The sequence below is a fragment of the Brachyhypopomus gauderio genome, unplaced genomic scaffold (genome assembly GCF_052324685.1).
Source record: "Brachyhypopomus gauderio isolate BG-103 unplaced genomic scaffold, BGAUD_0.2 sc51, whole genome shotgun sequence".
Lineage (NCBI taxonomy): Eukaryota > Metazoa > Chordata > Actinopteri > Gymnotiformes > Hypopomidae > Brachyhypopomus > Brachyhypopomus gauderio.
Genome location: NW_027506876.1, coordinates 1461610 through 1479029, shown reverse-complemented (window position 1 = coordinate 1479029; position 17420 = coordinate 1461610). Strand labels below are relative to the sequence as shown.

Sequence of the window (17420 nt, the reverse complement as noted above, 5' to 3'; positions counted from 1 at the left end):
AAGTTGTTTAAAGTATACTTAAAATACACTTTTTGCACTAGCCTTTTTTAACTTCTAAATGTGAATTCCAGAGTGCACTACTATTATTTATGTTAATTTATATTAATGTGCAATTATTTATTTTTCTGTTTTAATGTGGTAGGGACTACACCTTTTATTTATTTGACATTTGTGAAACAAAATACAATATTCATTTGTTTGTTTATAAAAAATAAATAAAAAGCCTTTAAAACGGAAATGAGCACAGTATCTGACTTTGGTATCGAAAATCGTATCGAATTTCAATACTTTTTAAAGTATCGTATCGAAGTTGTAATTCTTAGTATCGTGACAACACTAGTTGAGACCTCCTGATCAAATCCATTTTCTTGTTAAAATTCGAAGAGTAGCGTCAGGTTACTAAGACAAGACACAGAATCTAAGCTGAGCAGGGCAGGAGCAGAGATCAAGTGCGACCGCCTCTCTTGAAAGCCGGAAGAGTCTAGCAATGCTAGACAGCCGGAACCTGATTTTGGCCTGGCCCGTCATTTTATGCCTCAAGTCTAACAGGAAACATGGCATATTGAGTAAAGCGCACAGGTGAAATGGTTCAAAGGGGCAAGTTCAGAGGTCTGCTGTCATTAGCGTACCACCGCTAGCTAGTTTCGATTCAGGCCTTTGATGCCCTCGTGTTGTTTACATATTCCGCTCCCGAGGAACACGGAGCTGTGAACCTTATTTTGTTTGGAACCTTATTTTGCTTAAGAAGTTATCTAGTACAGATATTATTGTTTATTGCGTTTCTAAAGTTGTACTGTCATCTCAATTTATTATTATTTTTATTGCAGTTAATTAGGAGAGGAAACTTTTTTTTTTGGGGGGTGGGAGCGGGCCCAGGTGTAATGGTCACGGTTCGCTACTGATGTAAATACATACGCACCCATACACACACAGCTATAGTGATTCAGGCTTATTTCCTGGTTCAGCCAGTGCCTGTGTGGTTTGCATATTCTCTGTTCCTATGTAGGTTTCCTCTGTGTATTCTTGTTTTGTCCCACATTTCATGTGTCCTGTGATGAACTGGCACATTCTCCAGGGCTGGTTCATAACATGTGCCCAGGGCTGCAGGGAGGCTCATTATGACCTAGAACTGGATTAAGTGGTTTAGAAGGTAAATGAATGAATGAATAAATAATTATTTTTTTATCAATATGTTTATTACAGTTTTTCAGAAATGTTGTTATGTACAAATTGACAGGTAACCAGCTGAAAAAATACAATATGCTTAAGAAAAAGAAAGAAAAAAAAGGGAAATAAAAACACACACAAAAACAAAACAGAAGGGGCGTAAAAACTAAGGCAATGACATATCTTCACTAGTGCAAAGCCAGCATTTATAAAAAAAAAGAAAAGAGTAAGAGGCGGGTAGCCCGTCACATTATTTCAAGGTCTCCATCAAACTCTTCGAGATGGTCCAAGAATGGCCGCCATATCTTGTAAAATTCTCTGAGATTGTTAGACAGATTGTACCTGATTTTCTCCATGTCCAATAGAGATGTGAGCTCAGACAACCATGTCTTAAAAAGGGGCACTGCCTCAGACTTCCAGAGCATTAGAATTAGTTTTTTTGCAATAACCATTCCGTACATTATGGCATGTTGTACACGCATACTTTGCGGCAACAGAGACATTGAGAACCCAAAAAGTGCCACCTGTGGGTCGGGCTTGAAAACACAATTGTACAGCTCAGAAAACCATTGAAATACACTACACCAAAAGTCATACAGTTTTGGACATGACCAGAAAAGGTGGGCTAGGGTACCCTCTGCAGACTTGCATCTCTGACACAAAGGGGAGACAGTTGGTTATATTTTATGCAATTTGGTTTTAGAGTAGTGGAGCCTATGCATGACCTTGAACTGAATAAGGTGATGTCTAGCATTGATGGAACAACGTTGTATCCTACTGAGACCTTCCCCCCAAACAATATCATCAATCTGGATACTCAACTCTTCTTCCCAAGCATTCTTCACAGACTGGGTGGCACAATCCAATTGTTCAGAGAATATTTTAACAAAATTTGAAATCAGGTGCCTTGAATCTGGTGGGCCAAACAAAAGATTATAAATCTCAGGAAGAATTTTGAAATCATCTATGTTTTGGCGTACATAGTTCCTAACTTGCAGGTACCTGAAGAAATGTGATGCTGGGATGGAGAACTTATGTTGCAGTTGAGTAAATGAAGCAAAATGCTTATTGATGTACAAATCCTTTGAAGCAACTATGCCTGTTAATTTCCAAGTGTGAAAAGTTGCATCAGACAGTGAAGGTGGAAATGCATGATTATGACACACAGGAGCATAAACAGAGGTACCAGATAGTTTGCAACACTTCCTAATTTGCTGCCATATTCTCAAACTACTACGAATTAATCGGTTATTTACTTTTAGGTTGAGAAGACTAGGTGTTGAAAAAAGAAGAGCTGGGAGTGAAATGTTTTTAACATCAGCCTTTTCAATGGCAACCCAGGCTGGAGTGTCTGTTGAAACACCAGGACTGTAACCTTCAACCCAGTAAGCAAGAGTTCTGAGGTTCGCTGCCCAGTAATAATGCTGAAAGCATGGCAGTCCAAATCCACCCTTTTCTTCTCTTGTTTTTTGAAGATGTTTTTTTGATATCCTGTGGGCTTTAAACCCCCATATAAATGGCATGATTATTGAGTCCAACAATTTGAAGAAAGACTTGGTTAAAAAATTGGACAAATAAAGAACAACAAACAAAGAAATCTTGCCAGCGAAACCATCTTTATGGCATTTATACGGCCCACCATTGAGAGAGGAAGCGTGCGCCACCTTCCAATATCTGCTTTTAGTTTTTCCACCTTTTCACAGAAATTCAATTTAAAAATTAATTTTGGGTCTTTCGGGAGGGTTACTCCAAGGTACTTCAACCTGTCTGTAACTTTAAATGGTAGTCTATGCAAAAACTGTGATTTGGGATTTTTCCCCAGAGGCATGAACTCACTTTTTTGCCAGTTGATTGTGTACCCAGAAATGGCCCCAAATGACTTAAGATCTAACAGAATAGGAATGGATAATTCAGGCTGAGACATAAAGATTGCCACATCATCAGCGTATAAGGACAGATGGTGGTCCACGCCTCCTAGACGGATGGGGTTGAGAGTTTCATGCTGTCTAATACGGATTGCAAGGGGTTCAATACATATTGCGAAGAGGAGCGGGCTAAGGGGACATCCCTGACGCGTCCCTCGCTGCAGTCGGAATGAGGCGGACCTATCTCCATTTTTAAGGATGCAAGAGGACGGTTTCACATACAAAATTTGAATCCATGAGATAAAACGATGACCAAACCCAAATTCTTCCAGCACCCTAAACATGTATGGCATTTCTATTTGGTCGAATGCCTTCTCGGCATCCAGGCACAAAACCGCCACATCCTGATCATTCTTGTAGCTATGATACATTATATTCATTAACCTTCGAACATTACAGAATGAAAACCTGCCTGGAATAAAACCTGTTTGGTCTTTATGAATAATGGAGGTTATATGTTTTTTTAACCTATTTGCCATTAATTTTGTAAAAATTTTTAAATCAGAATTCAGTAATCAAATTGGGCAGTAAGATGAGGGTTCAGTCTCGTCTCTCCCCTTCTTTGGAATTAGAGAAATGTTAGCGTCGTATAAGGAGTTAGGAAATTTTTGATTTTCAAATGAATGCTCCAACATCCTAAGCAAGAGTGGAGTTAATTGTTTGTGGAGTGTCTTGTACCACTCCATGCCAAATCCATCCGGCCCAGGACTTTTCCCATTGGGGAGAGATTTTATTACCTCAAGGATTTCTTCAGCGGTGATATTAGCATTAAGCGCTTCACATGCCTCATCACTTAATTTAGGGATGTTCAAATCCTCCAGCCATGTAGAAATGTCACCTGTAGATTTAGATGTGTACAGTTGTTCATAATATTCCCTGAAACACTTATTTATATCTCAAGGGTTAATAACAAGATCTCCTGATTTCGATTTTATCTTGTGTATGGCTCTGTTAGCCTGCAGTCCCCTCAACTGTAGTGCCAGAAGTTTTTGAGGTTTGTCTCCCAGTTCAAATTGTTTTTGTTTCAATTTAAATAGTTGGTTCTGTACCTGGGCAGACAATATGTCATTATATTCATATTTAAGTTTAATTGTGTTCTGCAAGGCTCTCAAGTCTCACGCATTGAGCGTGTGACACACGCATTTGACCGTCTTCACACGCCACACTTCCGATTTCACACGGCGAGAAAAAAGAAACTAGTTTATTTACCTCCGATCCATATCTATGTCGCCCTCCACTGGCGATCGATCTGAGATTAGGATATTGTGATATTTGGTGGAGATCACATTTGATATCAGGTTTGAATCAAGCAAGTTCTAGAGAAGGATTTGTGACACTGTGGTAAAAAAAGAATAATCCCTATCTGTAGGGTGCTGAAGTCTCCATATTTCGTAGATGACATCAAGATGACATCAAGTTGTTTATAGTTACAGAGGCAGCAGAAGGTAACTGGGTTGGTTGAGAAGATCTGTCCAGATAATTATCAATCACACAGTTGAAGTCACCCCCAACAATTACATTTGTGTCTGAAAGATTAGGCAGCAAACCAAAGACCTTGCTAAAGAAATTTGGGTCCCCCACAGGTAAGCATCGAGGCTGCCAGACCATTGCAATAAACAGTTTAGTGCAAGTAAAGAGCCCCAAGCCCTCTCTCAAAAAAAAAAAACCCAATGATCTAATATCGTCCATGAGGAGAAAAGAAAAAATGTCCTGACCTGTAATTATAAAAGGCTACATACCAGAAAATGCATCGACTCAAAGCGTGCACTGCGCCTGCACTCAAGCCAATGTCATTGCGAACTGCTCGGCTTCTTGCGGTGTAGAAAAAACTTGCACTGATGTACCCACGGTAACCCTGAGCCGAGCTGGGTAGCGAAAACCGACCTTGGCGCCAGCCCCCTTCAACCTGTTACGAACTCCCTCAAACGCCTGGCATTGCTTGATCACCTCTGCAGGATAATCGGAGAAAATATGAATTGCCCTCCCGTTGTATGTCAAAGGAAACTGTTGGTGAGATAATCGCAGTATTTTCTCTTTGACTTGAAAATGGTGAATCTTGGCTATCATGACACGCGGCTGTGCCTCGCTGTCCTCATTAGATCTATTCCCCAGGCGGTGCGCACGATCCACCACAACAGGTTTTGGAAAACCACTGGCACCTAACAGATCAGAGATAAACTTCTCCAAAAAAATCCACAGGGCGCGCCCCCTCGATTTTCTCAGGTAGGCCTACAATCTTAATATTTTGACGTTTAGAGCGAGCCTCCAGATCGATTATTTTGGCGTACAATGCGCGGTTTTCTTTCTGCAGTTCCATGCAAGTTTGTTCAACTTTTGTGAGCGAATGTCTTGACTGGAATTAGCCTCCTCGATTGTGGCTACTCCAAGACTCAACAAAGATGCTTGAGTGGACGCCAAGGTTGCCCCTAATGCAGGGGTGGGCAATTAATTTTTACAAGGGGCCACATGAGAAACCTGAATTGTGTCAGAGGGCCACACAAACAATAATGACGTCATCACAGTGGCTCCGCCCACCTCCGCGTCACATTCTGTGCAGTGTTCTCCGAAACGATGTGTGTTGGTATAAAGAAACACCCATCTAAAACAGGGGAAGGAACATTTACCTGACCAATTTTAATGTTGCTTTTTGTTTCAGATTTGAAAAGTGCTGGAATTTAGGCTAAATACTTGAAAATGTTTGAAATTGTAACTACTTCGTTTCACAACAAATAGCCATCTGAATTAACAGTTTTCTTGTATTACGTTAACAAATACGAGCCTCTTGTAATTCCAGGACGAAACATGAGAGAACGTGAAGACAGATTGGGCGTTTTGAAAATAAACAATAATTAAATAATGTGATAAAAAAGCTAATTATTTCGGATCACTTTGAATATATGTATAAATATTTTACTTAATTAAGTTTAACGTGCTGGGAAATATTGAAATGGACCTTGAAAGTGACGTATATTCCACCTTGTAAAGGTGTATGAACCCTGCAAACATGACTTTGTTCATTGCGCTGAAGCGCGGGGCGCACGCGAAGTTACAAAATTCGAGAGGTGCACGACCTCGCGAATCGACAGCGCGCGAGGCCACCGTAATTACGTCATTTTCGCCGCGCGGACCCTCGCACGCGTCAAGTATAAACCAGGCTTAAACCTAGCTTTAAAGCACTTCTACGGCACTTTCAATGTCCATTTCAATATTTCCCAGCTGACTCAGGTTCTCTCAAAGCTTGGTTTCTGGAACGGAAAACCTGAGCTTTCGTTAACTCTGAGTTTACTTACCCGCTTTCTGGAATACCCCTCTGTTGAGTCAGCTATTTGTTGTGAATCGAAAAACAGTTACATATTCAAGCATTTTCAAGTACTTTAGCCTAAATTCCAGCACTTTTCAAACCTGGAACACAATGCACAATTAAAATTCGTCACGTAAATTTTCCGCCGTTTGCGGAGGTTCGCGCGAGGTGCAACGTTCACTCCCGAAAGTATAAATTCAGCCTCAACTTGTCGCTGATCACCTACAGTGTTTCTCGCACAGCTCACACACACACGCAGGTACGTCCACACGGAATTAACACAAACATAGCGCTTTCAAAATAAAAGCGTCATAGTTGTATTGCACGCACGACATAGATATTTGTTTCATTTATGATTGGCCTCTCGCGGGCCGGACAGGGACGCACAACGGGCCGGATGTGGCCCGCGGGCCGTTGTTTGCCCAGGTCTGCCCTAATGTATCAAATCTGTCAGTCATCGTTTTGTTCATGCTCTGTATTGCCAAAAGTATGCTGCCCAAGTCTGCATCAGTATCTCCGGAATCCGTGAAGCCCTCAGCGCCCACTAATGTAGGTACTAGCGAAGTTAGCTCCGGTGAAGCACGGGTTGCCGACACAACTTTATCCTGCTTTTCACGTTCTGCCTTCGCTCTTCGCATCTTATTACTCTTAGTAATCACTTAAATCAACAAAAGGGTTGGGTAAACTGACAAATTGTAGATTAAATGCCCAATTATATTACGATGTGGAGAGGAGCTCAGAAAAACGTGTCTACTCCATCTGGTACTCACTAGCGCCCCTCCTCTGAATAAATAATTCTATGCATTTTTTTCAAAGGAAAAGCTTGTGATATTACACAAGAAGGTCAATAGTGTGAAACAGCCACTGGTGAAATTCGACCTTTGTCATGCAAGATTACCAGATCTTCGGTCTCTTCTGCCTGTGGAGAATTTGGAAAACTTAGCCAAGGGAAAGCTGGCACATCATCCTTTGCCAACTGATGATGTAAGGATCTTAACCCATCTGTGCAGTTAACACACACACACACACCAGTGATTACTAGGGGGCTGTGGTGCACACATGCCCAGAGCGGTGGCCAGCCCTAGCCCTAGCCCGGGGAACAGTTGGGGTTAGGTGCCTTGCTCAAGGGCATCTCAGTCATGGCCTCAGGTCTGGGAATCGAACCCATGACCCTCCGGTCACAAGACCAGTTCCCTATCACCAGGCCATGACTGCCCCGTCTCGGCGTTCTGCGACGAAACAAAAGTTTCGTTTTCTCCGCGTCTTTTCTGTTGCATTTTTTCTCCCGTGTGTTTGCGGTCAAGCTTATTTTCTACACGTTGAGTTGATTCCGTGTCTCGTGTGATTGGTTTTGCTGCTTGTGTGTGTGTGTGCGCCCCCCGCACTCCACCCCCACCAACTCAACAAACAATTTTCTGGCATCGATTCGGCGCCCCCTCTAGTGCAGTGCCCCTATGCGTCGCATACGCTGCATACCCCCTTTTTGCGCCACTGGGTACACCCGACGTTACATGCGTGGCCTTGCCTTGCATGCGCCCTTTCCATTGTCTCCTAATCAGGTCATAATCCGGGGCACTTTTTTCCAAAAGGCTGAGATTGTTCTATCTTTAAATCTTCTATCTATCAGGATCTGTGTGATCCTGTGGACATTTTATTGTGAAAAGTGGAATCCTGTGGGCACTGTATTTTGAATAGTTGGATCCGTGAACGTTTTAAATAGTGGTATCATGTGCACATTTTGTTTTAATTTGAGATGTGGCATCCTATGGGCATTTTATTGTGAATAGTGGGATCCTGTGGGAACTTTAAAATAGTGGGATCCTATGAGCATTTTTTTTTTGAGGTGAGATCCTGTGGGCATTTTATATTGTTTTATTTTGAGTTGTTTGAGGGTTAGCATTTTAGGGTTAGCTGTGGCATTTTAGTTTGATTTGTGGTATCTTGTGGGCATTTAATTTTGTGTGCATTTTGTTTTTTGAATAATTTGTAATTTCAATTTCTTTATTCTTATCATAGTGTTGTCCATTGGACAATAGGACTGAATTTTTTGCACTTTATGGTACAGGTTGTCATTGTCCTTGTGCTGTGAGAAATGTATGTATGTATGTTCCTGAGCCCAGCTGATCTTTTGCAGTGTGGATATGCACTTTGAAATTGATTAAAACAACTTGTGCTGAATTTGATTTTTTTCATTAAATAATTGAAAGTAACTAAGTAACTTGTACTCAAATTACATTCTAAATGAAGTAATTTTGTACTTTTACTCGAGTAAATTTTGAGATGGGTAATTTTACTTTTACTCTGAGTAGAATTTAGGCAAAGTAAAGATACTTTTACTCAATTACAACTTTTCAGTACTCTTTCCACCTCTGTTATTATGATGTGAATATCATTTAACTCCAACCTATATGTTCACAGATTGCAAACTGCAGGATTAGTCAGTTAGCAGATGGATATAAGGTAAGCTTATGCATTACTTAATGTGCAATTTCACATAACAAACAATTTTACAAATTCTTTTGTTTCACAGTTCAAGGTTCTCCCAACATTTGAAATTGTTTGCTGGTGGCGTAACTACAGAACCTCAGGATCAATTACATCCCGCAACAAAAAGATCATGGAAGTATTATACATTTACTAAATTATTTTGTTGATCTAGTCTTTGATTTTGGGAAACAAAGGGAACGGAGATTTGCAAAATTATGTAACATTTAAGCTATCATTAACAGTGATTCAATCAAGAGTCTTTAAAAAGCTTAATTATAAGACTTGCCCTAAATGTCTGTACTATGTCATTTAAAACTATACCAACAGGACCTTGCACCAGACACAGTCGTCTTGTTCCCCAGGATTGTTGGTGGCAAATCACCTGAAAGTGGGAACCATTTTATTATTTGGGTAAGTATTCAGATTTTATACAACACCTAAGGTATACTAAGGTATATCTGACCAAAGGACCACGTTAAAACTGGCCAAAAACTTTTGTTAAATTGTTGTTGTATGTTCTTTCAATCCTAACATTAGGTTATAGACGGTGTCTTGAAACAAATCAGAGTCTATGACTCTCTAAGCCTCTATCTTTCTCCAAAAGACTGGGAAATGGATATTGTAACGGTGGTGAACCCGAGGGTAGAGATGGATCCATAAGCAAGGTGACACTGAGGGGCGAATGTAGCCTAGCTTCAATGCTTCACCCACATATTCCTCCATAGCCCTTGTCTCGGGGATCGATAAGGGATAAGCCCGTCCTTCGGGTGAAATAGCTCCGGGCAGCAACTCAATCGCACAATCAGAGGGACGATGAGGGGGCAGTTTCGCTGCATTCACTTTGCTGAAAACGTCAGTGTAGTCAGTATACTCGGGAGGGAGAAAAACAGCGTCGTGGACGATAGGGCTTTCGATATTAGTCGTTCTGACCGCCGTGTGCAGGCAATGCTCATAACAATATTCACTCCACTTAACCAGTTCTCCTGACGTCCATGAAATTGTGGGATTGTGTTATGCTAACCACGGAAAACCCAATACAATGGGGTGTTCTGGGGCGTGTATAACATGGAGAGAAACTGTTTCAGTATGTAATAACCCAACCCGTATGCTGATGGGTATGGTGCGCTCTGTGATTACTCCTGATCCGACGAGCTGACCGTCGATCCCCTTGATGCGGAGAGGAGTAGTGCATGGGATTAGTGGAATAGACAGATGGGTGGCGAACTGGCGATCAATAAAATTCCCAGCTGCTCCGGAATCTACCAAGGCTGCAACAACAGGCGCAGAAACACCCCACATTACTTTCACGGGCAGAGTCATTTTTCGTGTGTCATATGGCAGAGCGGCAATGGGACTCACTGGTCGGTTCCTCTCCCCACTGCTCAGTGATGGGCAGTCCACCTTGAAATGACCTGGCTCGCCACAGTATATGCAGAGTTTTCCTTGGAGACGGCGTTGGCGTTCAGTCTGCGACAGGCGAGCGCGTCCTAATTCCATGGGCTCAGGCTGGGTAAACGAGGGGGATACTGGGGCCGCGGTGGTTGTGGTCGACCACCTCCGTGACCGGATCAAATTATCCAACCTGATGGACAGGCGGATGTATGCATCCAACGAAAGGTTATCGTCCTTACAGGCCAGTTCAGCCCGGAGACTATCGTTCAGACTTTGACGATAAACTGTGAGCAGAGCCTTCTCGTCCCAACCGCTGGCTGCTGCGAGGGTGCAGAATTGCAGAGAGTGCTCAGCGGCAGAGGACCGACCCTGGCGGAGACGCAGAAGCTGCTCATCTGGGTCCCTACCCGTCTCAGAGTGGTCGAAGACTTCTTTGAATCTTAGCTCGAACTCCGCAAAAGTCTGACCCGTAGAGGCAGCACCCACAACTGTCGTAGGCCACTTGAAGGCTCTCCCCGTAAGTAGCAACATAACAAAAGCAATCTTGGCGGCATCAGAGGGAAAAGCTGTTGGCAGCATGCTAAAATACAACGAACTTTGTAGCAGAAACCCCTGACAGAGACTTGGAGACCCGTCATACTTATCGGGGATCGCTAGACGCACAGGGGCAGAGTGCCCCAAACCAGGCTCCTGTTCCCCCTCCGCCCCGTTCACGGGGTGCACAGAGTCGCGCGCTATGGTCACGCCAGGCAGGAGGGAGGTCACTTTTCTACATAATGTCCGTAAATCTGAAGGCGGAATGACCCGCAAGTCAATCAAATGACACCGCCGTCATCCATCCAGCGCTGATGAGCGCCAGTGAGAATCATATTTCGGCCACAAAAGATAGCACGCACGCGCGTGTGGTTTATTATGATTTGACGGATTTTTTCCCCAAAAAAATCAAATGACGGAAATCCGTCGTAGTGACGGAGAACTTTAACCCATGATCAAGAGTCTTTAAAAAGCTTAATTATAAGACTTGCCCTAAATGTCTGTACTATGTCATTTAAAACTATACCAACAGGACCTTGCACCAGACACAGTCGTCTTGTTCCCCAGGATTGTTGGTGGCAAATCACCTGAAAGTGGGAACCATTTTATTATTTGGGTAAGTATTCAGATTTTATACAACACCTAAGGTATACTAAGGTATATCTGACCAAAGGACCACGTTAAAACTGGCCAAAAACTTTTGTTAAATTGTTGTTGTATGTTCTTTCAATCCTAACATTAGGTTATAGACGGTGTCTTGAAACAAATCAGAGTCTATGACTCTAAGCCTCTATCTTTCTCCAAAAGACTGGGAAATGGATATTGTAACGGTGGTGAACCCGAGGGTAGAGATGGATCCATAAGCAAGGTGACACTGAGGGGCGAATGTAGCCTAGCTTCAATGCTTCACCCACATATTCCTCCATAGCCCTTGTCTCGGGGATCGATAAGGGATAAGCCCGTCCTTCGGGTGAAATAGCTCCGGGCAGCAACTCAATCGCACAATCAGAGGGACGATGAGGGGGCAGTTTCGCTGCATTCACTTTGCTGAAAATGTCAGTGTAGTCAGTATACTCGGGAGGGAGACAAACAGCGTCGTGGACGATAGGGCTTTCAATATTAGTCGTTCTGACCGCCGTGTGCAGGCAATGCTCATAACAATATTCACTCCACTTAACCAGTTCTCCTGACGTCCATGAAATTGTGGGATTGTGTTATGCTAACCACGGAAAACCCAATACAATGGGGTGTTCTGGGGCGTGTATAACATGGAGAAAAACTGTTTCAGTATGTAATAACCCAACCCGTATGCTGATGGGTATGGTGCGCTCTGTGATTACTCCTGATCCGACGAGCTGACCGTCGATCCCCTTGATGCGGAGAGGAGTAGTGCATGGGATTAGTGGAATAGACAGATGGGTGGCGAACTGGCGATCAATAAAATTCCCAGCTGCTCCGGAATCTACCAAGGCTGCAACAACAGGCGCAGAAACACCCCACATTACTTTCACGGGCAGAGTCATTTTTCGTGTGTCATATGGCAGAGCGGCAATGGGACTCACTGGTCGGTTCCTCTCCCCACTGCTCAGTGATGGGCAGTCCACCTTGAAATGACCTGGCTCGCCACAGTATATGCAGAGTTTTCCTTGGAGACGGCGTTGGCGTTCAGTCTGCGACAGGCGAGCGCGTCCTAATTCCATGGGCTCAGGCTGGGTAAACGAGGGGGATACTGGGGCCGCGGTGGTTGTGGTCGACCACCTCCGTGACCGGATCAAATTATCCAACCTGATGGACAGGCGGATGTATGCATCCAACGAAAGGTTATCGTCCTTACAGGCCAGTTCAGCCCGGAGACTATAGTTCAGACTTTGACGATAAACTGTGAGCAGAGCCTTCTCGTCCCAACCGCTGGCTGCTGCGAGGGTGCAGAATTGCAGAGAGTGCTCAGCGGCAGAGGACCGACCCTGGCGGAGACGCAGAAGCTGCTCATCTGGGTCCCTACCCGTCTCAGAGTGGTCGAAGACTTCTTTGAATCTTAGCTCGAACTCCGCAAAAGTCTGACCCGTAGAGGCAGCACCCACAACTGTCGTAGGCCACTTGAAGGCTCTCCCCGTAAGTAGCAACATAACAAAAGCAATCTTAGCGGCATCAGAGGGAAAAGCTGTTGGCAGCATGCTAAAATACAACGAACTTTGTAGCAGAAACCCCTGACAGAGACTTGGAGACCCGTCATACTTATCGGGGATCGCTAGACGCACAGGGGCAGAGTGCCCCAAACCAGGCTCCTGTTCCCCCTCCGCCCCGTTCAGGTGGTGGTGAGTGCTGCGGAATGGCTGGCTGGGCCGGAGACAGGGTGAGTCCTTGCAATGTACGAGACAAGTCACCGACTGCAGACACTAGTTGGGTGAGTAGTTGCTCATGTCCTCCTAGCATGCGTCCCTGGTTCAAAACTGCAGTTTGGAGCGATGACAGTCCTGCTGGATCCGGTGACGGCGAAGTATTCTGTAACGGTGGTGAACCCGAGGGTAGAGATGGATCCATAAGCAGGTATGACTATACTTGATTTAATAACAATAAACAAATAGCAGACCCCGTAGGGAAGGCAGGCAGCAGCACAAAAGGGCAAGGCAAAAAAGGAGAGTCAAAAACCAGGCAGAGAATGTCAAAAAACCAAAAGACTTCAGAAGGCAGGCAGAGGTACAAAAGGGCTAGGCGAAACAGGAGGGTAACAAAAGACCAGAGGATCAAAAACCAGAATCAGTCCGACATGTAATGCAAGAAATAAGGCTTGGTAAAGTCACTCAGAGAGGCAATACTTCGCAATGGTGTGTGTGTACAGAGTCCTTAAGTAGGGTGTGGTGAGTGTTTCATTGGAGTCAGGTGTGCTGGTCAGTATTCCGGCGATGGTGCCCTCTGGCGGTCACGGGTATGATTGCCATTCCTGACAGATATACTAAGGTAACTAAAATATACTAGTTTTGTTAAGAAAGCATTTTTATGTTCAGTTAAAAAACTTTGATTTTCATATATAGACAGGGATTTCAGGAGACCTGGAACCTTGCTGAATGGAGCATACAGTATCCACAACAGTGGCTCCAAAGGGATTCCCAAAACGGTGGTGTTTTCGTATGCAGAGTAAGTAAACAAGTGTTGCTTTTTTTTTCTCTATACTTTATAGAATATTTAGAGTATTCTTTATTCCTCTATGTTTTCTGTTTTTTTGCGTAGATGGCTGAAATGGAGGTGCGGGGGATAAAACTAAGAGAAGAGACACTGAGTGTTTCTCAGCTGCAATATCTCCGTCGATATCATGCAACCACCTTAATTTGTGATGTGAATGTGGAGGTACGTGACAATGTTTTTAATACAGTACTGTAACAGGTGAGTTGTAGGCAGAGTGTAAGTAGATGAGTTTAACATCTAGTTTTACTGAGGAGAGGGACCATTACTGTCATCATAAACAGTGCTCAAAACAAAGGCACGTAGCAACATCGAGGGCATGTATTCAAATCACAAACTTCCAAAGCCAGGTTAGAGAAAAATATTCACAGTGTGACAGGGATTAGCTGATAAAGTATGTAAATACAAAGGCAAACTGAAAACTTCACATAAAAATTACACACATCAGAATGTTGACACATTTATGATTATATAACAGCATGTTATTGCATTGTGAGCATGTGTTACATTAACAAGAAGTTCTGAAAAATCGACAACATGAGTGTATGGCAGCTGATATGAACGTCTGTGTCTTCCAAAAGCTGGGGACAGGAAGGGTGGTACTTTATAAAACATTCTTCTCTATAGGAATACTGGCAGTAGATTTTGGGCTTTTATAATATGTTTTCTCCACATCCAGGTCACTCTACCCTGAGGTAACACATCTCAACTGGGTGCAGTGTGAATCCTGCAAGGAATGGCTACACACAGATTGTGCTGGCGTGAGTGACGAGGCTACCAAGGATCCTTTCATGTGTGGCTGCAGATAAAAAATGCCACTAAATGTTGATAGGTATGTGGTTACTTTGGTTTTCTCTTGTTTCCAGTTTAAATGTCTCAGTCTCCTATTCATTTTAGGCTTTTATGAATGTTTGACGACTTATTGTTTGTAGGACTCTTATGATACTGCATAAAGATGGAATGGAGGGTCTAACTGACACTGAGGATATAAAGGCAAGTCTAGCTCACTAAGCAAATATGGAAAATACACACCATCAAAACTGTTTTGTATGTCTAACACTCTGCATACAACCTCTTGGCAGAAAGTCCATCGAGCACTCCATTCAGAAGAGCTAAAGTCAAGTCGGATGTATCTTTGGAAACATCCTGCAACATCATTACGACTCAAGCAGCTTTTAAAGCCAAAGTTTTGCCATTTCAGTGAAGAGAATGTATGTATGCATTTAATTAATTAAGATGTACTGCCCACAAACGTTTTCTGCTTTTATATGTTCATTGCATTACTGCATACAAAATATGCATGCATGTCTATACATTTAATGTGCATGTTGTCAAAGATATGGCCAAATAATTATTGTGGGAAAACAGAATTGGTAATGTTATTTCATGTGAAACATTGCACATTTATTTGGTGCTGGTAGTCACCAACAATGGTCAGTACCACATTTTTTTCCTTTATTAATCACAACTATTTCCTGTATTTGGTTTTGACATCTCTGATGCTATTATGTTTGATGTAATATATAAATCGTTTTCATTATTGTTTTTCAAATGGTGATCATCAACATCCTCATCAAACATGAAGGGTTCTCAAGGTACATGGCTGAGGTATTTATTGCGTCAGTTTCTACACTTGAATAATGACTAGAAATGTAAGTATTCCGCATCAAACTAAATTCTGGTGATTCTTTAAAAATCTTTTATTTAAGTTTTAAAATCTTTTTTTACCGTATTTATTTATTATCTATTTTTATTTATATTTAATAAGAGAAAACATTCTATTTTTTTTTTTACAATATTTTGTCACTGAAAAATAATTACATTGTTTTTGTTTAGTTTGTTTCCTTTTTGGTTATGTGAAATAAAGACTGTGGTATCCAACACTGGACAATTGTCTCAGTCTCTCTCTCTTATTTAAGGTACAAACAATTGCATACCGAAAATAGCCAAATAGGCTGTAGGAACTATGACAGTATCTCTGTTTATGTACACTAGCAAAATTGTAAACGGCTTGCAGAATGTAGAATTATTTCCATTTAAATCGAATTAACGTATGCTGTATTTTCATTTGAAAACATTCAAGAAATTTATAACGTGCAGGCGTGTACCCTAACGATATCCCACGGAATTGTTCGATCGAATATTTGTAGCTCCCATGTTTTATCTACCGAAAATTACTACCAAAAGTATTTTCTTCTATTTTGTTTACAAAAAGTGCGGGGCGCATGCGCGGCAAGTACGCTTGTTTAGAGGACACCGAACGCAAGCCAACAGAACTTTGGCGAGCCACCGCTCCAGAACTGACGCGAGACAACGCTGTGAGCCACCGGGCAACTGTCGCGCGGCACTGGCATTGCTCGTGGTTAGTGGCGCGCGACAACAGCAACAGTAGAGTAGCTACAGTTTTTGCACTAACCGGTTCTCATTACATACAGTACAGTAAACATTTTCTAAAGGAGTTCCTGAGGGGGCGTCAAAGCTTCTCCCAAATGTTGTTATTGTGCTTAGGAAAAGTACACCCGTATATATCTATCTATATGATTTCACCTAAACGTAAAAACACTCCAATGAATAACCAAACTAAATCAAATGTATTTAACATTACAATACATCCACTATAACAGCATAAAATCAATTAAATCGTACATTAAAGCTACTGTAATAAAACCGTACAATATAACTAGCACATAAGCTTTTATCTTTGTAACAGGAACCACTGAGCTACTAAACAAAAGAACCCAATATAATTATATTCGTATAGTATCAAATAAGTAGCTACGTTATCTGGCTGGGTTAGTTAGCGCTACAACATACATTATAAAAACACTTTAACACATTGAATTTTCCACCAACTTAGTCAAGACACGAGATTCAACCGTGAGGTAACGGAACGAACAAAATAGTGTGGTTAAGATGTGGTTAAAAGGTGTTAGTGGTACGTATTACTAAGTTAAGTACTTACAGGTCAACCAGTAGTCCAACACTTCCAAACACCAACACGACAATAGGCGCAACTCCACTAAACGCCCGATGCTGATATTGAGAATAAGGAAACCTGTGGTCTGTAATGTCCGATGGTGATGGTAGGTAGAGGTGGGCGGATCGATCCAAATATCGATACCAACGCTGCTATTGATTTGGAGCAATACTCGTGTAAAAAGATTAATACTCAATCTTTTTAACTCTCTCGCACACACCGACTGCTGCGTACGTGGATTCATCAAAGACTCTTCTCTGTCTGTAAGAGCAGCGTTGCCAACTCCTCAGTAAGGAAAGACGCTATTGGCTGTCCTAAAAGTCTCTAAATGGCGTCATCGCTTAATTTGCATAATATGTGTTTTTGAAGCTGTAAAATAATAACGTTGTGGGAGAGAAAAATGAGTAAAAAATACACTAAATATTTTACAGGGACTGACTGAGACTGTGTGAGTTAA

The 17420-nt window shown here is 42.3% G+C and overlaps 1 protein-coding gene across 4 annotated transcripts in view; it reads right to left on the bottom strand.

Moving 5' to 3' along the window:
- LOC143487843 (uncharacterized) overlaps window positions 1–17212 on the bottom strand; it is a 95503-nt gene extending 78291 nt beyond the window's left edge. For all 4 annotated transcript variants that reach the window (XR_013124397.1, XR_013124398.1, XR_013124400.1 and 1 more), the window contains exon 1: window positions 16949–17212. The gene's annotated coding sequence lies outside the window, so the exon portion shown is untranslated. The remainder of the gene's footprint in view (window positions 1–16948) is intronic.
- Between the last annotated feature and the right edge of the window lie 208 nt (window positions 17213–17420).